General features: G+C 38.0%; 1 non-coding gene across 1 annotated transcript; it reads left to right on the plus strand.

Moving 5' to 3' along the window:
- Positions 1–4717: 4717 nt before the first annotated feature.
- On the plus strand, positions 4718–4824 carry LOC128284758 (small nucleolar RNA R71). The gene has a single exon (XR_008275180.1). It is a non-coding gene; the product is annotated as a small nucleolar RNA R71 (small nucleolar RNA).
- The last annotated feature ends 4114 nt before the right edge of the window (positions 4825–8938 follow it).

An 8938-nucleotide genomic window follows, 5' to 3' on the forward strand; every position in this document is an offset into this window, starting at 1 on the left:
TGAATTTCAACTCAAGATAATACCTAAACTTGGGGAAACAATCTAGACATTTTTATAATTCTCAAAAATCAACTTATCATGCTTTAATTCTCTAATTTCTTAAAGTTTAAACAATCAATGCATAAATGCCTATGTTTTAATCAAAGACATATCAATAAAAATCATAAATTAATCAAAATTCATTCTAATAATGATATGAGAAGATTATTTGAGAACAAGACAAAATTTAGGGATTTTTCTGATAATGAAATAAATAACCCACCATACTAAAAATGTATATTGCCCTCAATGTATAAAGATATATAATAGTGACATAAAGATAATATCAGAAGAGAGAGGGAGAGAAGTGAAACTTTCTGAACGTTGAATAGAATCCTTGAATTGGAGGTATGGAGAGTAATCGGCCAAGGCAATGATAAGATTGGAAGCGGATACTCCGGCGGTGGTAGAGGTTGGGTTCTACAAGTTATCGTGGTGGTTGGGTAAGACATGGCAGTCATAGAGAACCTTTTCCAGTAGAGTTTCAAGTTCCTAAGAGATGGTGAGCTTTGGAGCTCTTTATAACTGTGATAAAATTAAGAACTCTTTAGGAAATATAAAGAAGCATAATTACTCGTAATGAAATAGTCGAAACTATAAATTGTTCAATAAAAATTATAAAACCTAAAAATGAAATAGTATTAAAGGAAAATAAAAAAAAGTACTTTAAGAAGATAAATAAAGATAAAAGTGAAAATAAAAATAATAAATAAAAAGTCTTTAAACATCGTCATCGCCGGATGGTTCGCGAGGTGGTGGTGGTGATGAGATGTGAAGGTGCTGACAAATCTGATATAGAGTAGCATCAATGTGATCAAAGCGCTGAAAACATTGCTGTTCAAATCGAGTAAGGCGCTCAGAGATGTCAGAGTATGAAGCTGCCGCATGAACTGGACGATAGATGGGTGGTGGCTGAGATGGTGGGTTCTCATGACGTGGAGGGACATCATCAGTAATGTCCTCTGGGTCTTCCTCCTCGGCGGATTGGACCAGGCGGTACTGGGGAGGGTCAACTCCACGTTGTCGCTCTATCATCCTCATATGTAGCATACTCAAGATGCCCTGTGGGGACATCTGACCAATGAGGATAAGGGAAGATGCTTGCGTCTCCGTGTTGAGGAGGCCTAAATATAGCGCCAAGCGAGTTACATAAGGGCTGATGGATATGACTCTCTTTCTATGCCGCTCCGTCTAATGGCGATTGGTGAGGGCAATGAAATAGGCAAGGTCGAAGACGTGCCCGTTTGCCATACTCCATAAAAAGTAGGCGTCGTGAGTGTTGACGATGCCGGTGCTCTCTCGCTGCCCTATCAGAGTGTGGGCCAAGATGGCATGTAAGTACCTCAGGGATGGGTAGAGGGCTGATGCCTTAGATCGGCTGGGGTCGTAGGTGGCTGATTCAGGGACTAAGGCACTCCAACACTTTGAAGGAGAATAGTGGATATGGCGATGGAGGGTGTCGAGTTCGTTGTCGTTCATGAACTCCTCTGTATATAGCCCTAGTACAATTCCGAACTCAAGTATGCTCAACTGGCGCACTAAACCTCCAAGACAGAACTGGACCATTCTAGGATCATCGAACTGTGCCATGATGACTTGAAGGTGGAAGATCGAGTAGAGCTCGAGTGTGAGCTCGCGGTACATCGTCTCGATGATCTCGAAAAAGAGGCCCCATGGGTCAGTCAACAGAAGGGCTCAGATCGCGTCAGCGAGTTGGATTTGTTCCAAGTGCTGCCCAATCAATGCAGCGGCCCACACTTAGGGGTCGGGCCTGTAGTATTTAAAAAAGTTCCTCCTGTGGTCCCGAGGGAAACTAGAGGAATGGATGCCTGATTTTCGCGGTAGGACTCGACGATGATGCTGCTCATTTTCTCTTCTTCGAGGCGGGGACGGCGATTTTCTTGCCACGTGGATTTGACATGGTATGCAATAGCTTGGTAAAGGGAGGAGCTTGGGTCGTCGATGGTGGTGCTGTGGTCGGCGCACGGGTGTGGCAGGGAGGGTGTGTGAAAGGATTCTGGCGGCCAGGTTTGATATTTGGGGAAGGGGATGATGAATAATGGGGGTTTATATAGATTTTCAGGCACACGGCCGTGGGACATGTCCGTGTGCCCTAATTTTAGCCTGTGTGTATCGTGATTTTCAAATTTGGGCGAGTTTAAAATTCGGCCCACGCTCGTGTTTTTTAGGCATGTTAATGCACACGACCGTGTCGCATGGCCGTGTTCTACTTCTTTCGCTTCTCTCACGCCCGTGTATGTATGTCCACGCCCGTGTTGTTTTGTCAGTCTTGACCACGGGTAGTGAACACGGGCGTGTCACATGCCCGTGTTGTTTTCTCAGTTTCAATCATGGCCTCTAGACATAGGCGTGTAGCATGCCCGTGTTGTTTTGACAGATTCACCTACGACCATGTTGCACGGCCGTGACAACTTATCGACTCTCGTGTTGGAGAAAAATTTTACTCTGTTTCCACATAGCCGTATCGCACGGCCGTGTTGCCTTCCGTGGTATGGGCACGGCCTAAGGCACGCCTGTATGCCTGGCCATGTGGTTCTGGAAAACTGTGTTTAGTGACTTAGTTAGTGAATTAAATGTTAAAAACTAAAATTTAAAGAAGTTAACACCATTAGTGCTCGGGTTGCCTCCCGGAAAGCGCTTATTTATAGTCTAAGCTCGACTTACCTCTCTGTTGCGTGGTCATGGTGGTGCGAGGAGTTTACATTCCTCATCCCTGCTTTCAATTTTATCAAAATAAGGTTTTAGACGAGTACAATTTACCTTGAACGTATCAAATTTGGAATGAATTACCTTGACTGTGCCGTATGGGAAAATGCTAAGTACCGTAAGAGAGATTTCTCTATTAGGTTCAGAGATGGAAATCCGAGGGTCTGCTGCATCTAATAGTACTTTGTCTCCAACCTTAAGTTGATTTGGTGAAATATTGAGCTCGTCATGGCGCGGTTTTGGTTTATCGTGTGATCTCGATTTCTGTGTCTGCCATTCATCTAGTTCCTCGAACTGTAGCCTTCGTTCTTCATAGATAGGTCCTTTTTCGTTACTCGAACATGGCTCAGGTGTGTTCTTTGAACGTATTTCCTACAAAGAAGGTTTCACCACATGATCTGTATTAGTAGTATGATTTATACAATCACCCTCGATATTTGATGTGTTACTTGAATTACGAGCTTGAAGAGTGATTGTTTCCTCACCCACACGAAGTGTGAGTTCACCTGTGCCAACATCAATTATAGTTCTAGCAGTTGCTAAAAAGGGCCTTCCTAAAATTAAAGGCACGTCACTATCCTTTTCTATGTCTAGAACAACAAAATCTATTGGGAATATGAATTTGTCAATTTTAACGAGTACATCTTCAGTAATACCGCTAGGAAATCTGATTGTTTTATCTGCTAACTGAATGCTCATCTTAGTTTGTTTGGGTTTCCCAAGACCTAGTTGTTTAAACATTTTATAAGGCATGACATTGATACTAGTCCCTAAATCAGCCAAAACATCATTAACATCTAAGCTACCAATTAAACAAGGAATCGTAAAACTCCCTGGATCTTTTAATTTGTTGGCCAGCTTATTCTATAGTATCGCTGAGCAAACTGCATTTAACTCCACATGCAACGCCTCATCCAACTTCCGCTTATTTGTTAAAAGCTCCTTTAAGAATTTGACTGCATTTGGCATCTGTGAAAGAGCTTCAATAAACGGTAAGTTAATATGTAATTTTTTTAATAATTTAAAGAATTTACCTAATTGTTTGTCCGTGCGGTCTTTCCTTGTCGCATTGGGGTATGTCACACGAGGTTTATACTCTTTACTTACCGGTGTTTGTTCACTGTAGTGTACCTCACCTTTTCTTTTACTTACCATAATTCCTTGCCTCGGTTTTGGTTCAGGTTTGACTAACCCTTCCTCATCTTGAATGGTAATTGCATTGAGCTATTCCCTTGGGTTAGATTCAGTGTTACTCGACAAGCTACCTTGTGGTCATTCAGAAATCAATTTGGCGAGTTGGCCTATCTGAGTTTCGAGCCCTTGGATCGACGCTTGTTGATTCTTAAGTGCTATTTCGATATTCTGAAAGTGAGTTTCTGACACTGAGATAAACTTTGTTAGCATCTCCTCAGGGTTCAGCTTATTTTCCTATTGGTAAGGTGGTTGTTGAGAACCCGGAGGGTGTTGTGGCCTTTGATTTCCTTGACCACCCCACGAGAAATTGGGATGGTTCCTCCAACCTGCATTATAAGTATTACTATATGGGTTATTTTGAGGTCTAGAGTTATTGTTACCCATTTATTGGACTTGTTCCTCCTTGATGCTAGGGTTAAAGGGTTCATATTCTGTGTATTCTCCTCCTGCATTTGAATTGCACCTCATCACTGGATGTACCTGGGTAGAACCACACAAACTGTCAATCTTTTTATTTAAGAGTTCTACCTAGTTAGATAGCATAGTAACCGCATCGAGGTTGAAAACACCGGCTATTTTCGTCAGCTTTGTCCTCACAACTTGCCACTAAAAGTTATTCAATGACATCTCCTCAATAAATTCGTAAGCCGCTTTAGGTGTTTTGTTATTCAACGTTCCACTAGCGGCTGCGTCAATGAGTTACCTCGTTGAGGGGTTCACACCATTGTAAAATGTCTGAACCTGTGGCCAAAGTGGTAACCCATGGTGAGGGCACCTTCTCAAAAGATCCTTGTATCTCTCCCATGCATCATAGAGTGTTTTTAGATCCATCTGCACAAAAGAAGAGATGTCATTCCTCAATTCAGCCGTTTTAGTAGGGGAAAATATTTAAGTAAAAACTTTTCAGTCATTTGTTCCGAAATAGTGATCGACCCTCGTGGTAACGAGCTCAACCACTGTTTAGTTTGGGTTCCTCAATGAAAAGGGAAACAACCGAAGGCGAATGGCATCATCAGAAATGCCATTGATTTTAAAAGTGTCGCAAAACTTCAAAAAATTCGCTAAGTGATTGTTTGGATCCTCATCCTATAAACCATTAAACTGAGCAAACTGTTGTATCATTTGAATTGTGTTAGGTTTCAGTTCAAAATTATTTGCAACAATAGCAGGTCTAACTATACTTGACTCAACTCCTTTTAAATTAGGTTTAGCATAATCATACATAGTGCGTAGAGCAGGATTCTGATTTACTAGATCAGCAGCAATCGCAGAAGGTAGCAGATTTTCCTGATTTTCAGCCATCTCCTCGATTGTAGTGTGAATATCGTCCTCTTGCTCTTCCTATGTGTATCTTAGGCTTTGCCTTATTTCTCTTCAGTTTCTGTGAGCTGTGCAATCGATCTCACTATCCCGACGGGTTTCTTCTAGTCATACACTATAAAAACCTGCTAGAAGCGAATAAACGAAAAATTAGAAAAGAAAATAGAAATTTAAATTGCAATAAAAGTAAAATGGCTAAAGTAATAAAAATTGAGTGTTCCTAATATCTTAGTTCCCCGGAAACTACGCCAAAAACTTGATGTGATGTGAATAGTGATAAGTTTTATAATTTATGAATGTCCGTTCTTGAAAACTAACTATTATCATGACAAAGGCAAGCGCACCTTATCGAACAGTAGTATGGCTTATGGCAAGATCGGGATGTCGAACCCAAAAGAACTAAAAGTACTAGTATTAACTTTCTTTTTATTACTTAGCCTAAAATAAAGGGGTTTGTTTTATCTAAACTAATTACTAAACTAAGAATGCACAAATTGGGGAAATAAATTTTGAGAAAACTGAATGATTTGGACAATACCTAAGGGAAAAATCCACCTAGACTTCACTTGTTATTAACTGTGAATCAGACGATTTATTCACTTGACTTGATCTGTAGAAATCCCTAAGTTATATTATTATCTCTCTCGAGACTAACAACATCTAACCCTAGGTTGATTAATTGAAATCTCTTTCTAATTAAAACCCCTAGTGTTGCATTAACTCGATCTATGGATTCCCTTATCAGGTTTCACCCTAATCCGGAAAAATTATGTCACATTATCTCTAAGCGTGCAATCAACTCTGCTTAATTATGTTAGATCTACTCTTAGACAGGGACTTTTACTCCTCTGAATACGCACATCAATACTTGAATCAATATCTTGGAATATTAAAGTAAGAATTAAGAACTCATAATTAAAAACAAGTCAAATATTTATCATATAACTCAGATAATAATAACAAGATCCGTCTTAGGTTTCATTCCCCTTAAGTATTTAGGGGGTTTAGTTCATATTTATGAAAGGAAACATATCAAAAGAATAAAGATAACAAAACATAAAGAAAACCCAAAACTCCTGAAGGAAATTGAAGGGAGATCTTCAGTCTTGAAGATGAATCCGGCTTCTGAGATGGATCAATTAGCTTTCTTTGAGTAATTTCTTGCCTCCTACCCTGTGTGTCCCCTCTAATCCTCCTCTAGTGCGTTTAAATAGGCTTTACAATGCCTAAAAGCCCTCAAGAGTGGCCTTTTCTGAATAGGAATAAACTTGGGCTTAACAGGGACACGCCCGTGTTCAATTTCTTCAAACCATGTTCAAGGCTGTTAAAAGGACACGGGCGTGTGGTCTACCCGTGTAAGTCGTGCTCGATTCTGGTAAAAGGACACAGGCGTGTGGTCTGCCCGTGTATGGAAGTCCAGGTCGTGTTGATTTCACATGTTGGTCCATTTTTTCCGTTTTCGGCCTGTTTCTCGCTCTTTTTACTCTCTTATGCTCACCTAAGTATAAAACATGAAATTAAAGGATTTGGAGCATTGAATTCACCAAATCCAAGGATAAATCATCCATAAATGTGCTAAGCATGGGATAAAAATATGTATAAATTGCGGCTTATCAATATGGTTTCAAAAAAGTTTTTGATTTGGTAATTTATACTATTCAAATGATTAATTAAGTTTAAGTGGTAAGACCTTAAAGTTAAGTAGTTTTAGAAAATGAGGTATCGGGACCTTGTTTCTACAAAATGAGCCATAAATATAAATATTTACGGAGTGTTATTAAGGTTTTATTAAAGTTTCGTTAAGAAATTTTAATGTTTAAAAGGTTAATAAGGTGAAAAGGACTAAATTGAAAAAAAAAGGTGCAAAAGTTGAATGCTATTAGTTAAATGGATCTAATGGCTATGAAAAGGTAAATTCATGGACTTGGATGATAATGATACCATATTTAATGTGAGTGGATATTCATAGGAAGGTTGCATGGTAAATCTTGTAAATTTTAAAGGTTATAATAATAATTAATTAATATAAACTAAAATAACTTAACCTAAAACTATCGTCTTCTTTGTTCTTTAATTGCTTCAACCAAATGACTATGGTGGGTGAAGGAAAACCATTCAGCCAATTCATTTTGGGGTTTTTGATCAAGATTAAGTGAGAAATCGAGGAGAATAAAAAATTACCAAAAAGCCCCTGTACTTCGACATTTCTACGATTTGGCCAAGTAAGTTCGTACAATTAAAATTTAACATTTATATAAATTGGTGATTGGTATTACATGATATAAAAAATATATATTCCATTGTTGGAAATGAATCATTATCTGAGTTATAATATTGAATTTGATGTTCGGTTTGAATTGAAGGCAGGATAGAGTACAATCGTGTTTTGGTGTATTATGGGGGTTTGGAATGGAGATGGTATTGGAGGGAGGTATTTTTATATTACCCAAGTGAATCAAGGTTTAGCATTTGTTGCGAAATCTCACGTTATTCTTTCTGCTTGGCGTGTTTCGGGTGGATCAGCTCTTATGAGTTTCTGTTAGAGTGTTTTTGGTGGACCAGCTCTTATGAGCTTCTGTTTGGCATATTTCAGTCGGATCAGCTCTTATGAGCTTCTTTCTGGTGTGTTCGGTCTATCTAACGATGTACTCTTATCCGTAAGTCGTTCTTCGAATGGAAAATCTCCGTAAGGAACATATATGGTTAATTTTATGTTTATACTTTGTACTATGCAGATGAGGTAAGTAAGAAAAGGAATGAAAAGGTAATGCTCAATGAAAGTATATTTATGTTCATGAATTTGAAGATTTGAAATGATTTTATTCAGGTGTATCTTTTACCTTATGTTATTTCAAGTGATTTATGAGTTGATGCACTAACTTGTATATTGATGATGATATATATTTAGGTGTCAAGCTTGTGTAATTGATTGATGTTTATGCTTACGTCTTGTATTATACAAATGATACGGGTAAGGACATGTAATGAAACGATAAGTTCATAATAAGGTTTTAATAGGATGTTATGTTTAAGTTTACACGAGCTTACTAAGCATTCATTGCTTACGTAGTTATTTTTCCTATCCTTTACAGATTATCGGAAGCTCGATTGGGTTGGAAGCTCTTCAGAGGTTTACCACACTATCCATCGATTATATCAATAGAATTTGTTGTTTTGGTCATGGTTATAATGGCATGTATAGGTGAACTTATGTCTAATGTTTAGTTAATAATTTTGACATGTGGTGAATTATGGTATAATTTGATATGGAATTAAGCTATATATATATATATATATATATATATATATATATATATGATAGAGATATGTGTATTTGAGATGCACAGAAACAATCATTCAAATGATAAGCTATATTGACATGGTATAAGTCAAGTATGGTATGCTTAAACATGCACATGTTTAGGTATATTTGGAAAGACCATATTTTGTATGCTTATATGAGTTTAAGTGGAGTTATGCTTTTACGTAGATTTGAACTATTTGTAAGAGTATAAATGTGGTCAATCTATGATGAGTTTTGAAATAGAAAATGAATTAAGTGTTGATGAATGGAATGTGTTAAGTATATGTATATGTTTAGATAAATTGTATGTTTGCATTTGAGGTGCCTATATGGCATATTGTTTGAATGGAATTC

This window comes from Gossypium arboreum, chromosome 11, assembly GCF_025698485.1.
Source record: "Gossypium arboreum isolate Shixiya-1 chromosome 11, ASM2569848v2, whole genome shotgun sequence".
NCBI lineage: Eukaryota > Viridiplantae > Streptophyta > Magnoliopsida > Malvales > Malvaceae > Gossypium > Gossypium arboreum.